Raw genomic sequence first — 1,015 nt, 5'->3', positions numbered from 1 at the left:
GGGCTTCCCATCAGAAATTCATACCAGTGAAACAAAGAAGTGTGCGGGCGACAGGTCTTCTGGCTTTGTTTGTCAGAATAGCTGTACTGAAACAAAGGGGAAAACGGGCAATTATCTCAGGAAAAGATAACGCACTGAGATTATAGTTGAGCCATTAAAATAGGCCTAATGCAGGATTTGGTGGGTCAGTTTACCAGCACTAACTTTAGATGCTAAAAAGACACTTAACTCAGGAGGCTCTTCATGCTAATCGCCTCTTCTAGCTAATGGAGAAAGGTGCTTAAAACCAGCTGGAATTAATCCAAGTCTATTAGAAAGATCACAGTTCTTCAGTCCCCAAGAATAATTTGTCCCTAGCATTGCATTGAATAATTAGTAAAAGAAAACCCACTGCAAACAGCATAATGTCACTTCTATCCTCAGTACAATGTTGAAGAAAAAATAGCAATCTGGCTGTCAGCAGATCAGTGACACAAACTCCTCTAGGAAGCAGCATGACTGAGAGGGCAAGGATCATATCAAAGACACTGGTCTCAGAAGCTCAGTTCAAAGCCAGCAGGGATATCACTAGTATAGCAGACTTGGGGAAGACACTAGAAGGGCAAATTCGTATTTTAGTTTCATTTCATGTCCCCCTGTTTTAATATAACAAAAGATAAAGGAGGCATAACACTTACTATGTACCGAACAGCTGTCAGGATTTTGATTTAAGGTCTTCCTGATCTATATAAGACCAGGTGCGTACTTATATTTCCGGTTACCATGGTGGAAAAAAGCCATGAATGCTAGATGGAAATTTCTAGACATTAAGACTGATTAGAGACAGATTGACACGGAAAGGTTAACGCACCTGCAAAGATCCGGTGCAGAAAGGGAGCCTTTCCTGGATGAAACACACTGCAAGTGCAATGTCCTGAACTGTGTTGCACAATTGCAAATAATGGCCGTTTTATTTGAGGGAATGGTATTTTGAGGAAGAGTTAATTTGTGTTGCTTAGCAAATACAAAGAGCTAG

The sequence above is a fragment of the Aptenodytes forsteri genome, unplaced genomic scaffold (genome assembly GCF_000699145.1).
Source record: "Aptenodytes forsteri isolate BGI_AS27 unplaced genomic scaffold, ASM69914v1 Scaffold72, whole genome shotgun sequence".
In the NCBI taxonomy this organism is placed as follows: domain Eukaryota; kingdom Metazoa; phylum Chordata; class Aves; order Sphenisciformes; family Spheniscidae; genus Aptenodytes; species Aptenodytes forsteri.
The sequence above is the reverse complement of the archived record's forward strand: the minus strand, read 5'-3'. Positions refer to the sequence as shown.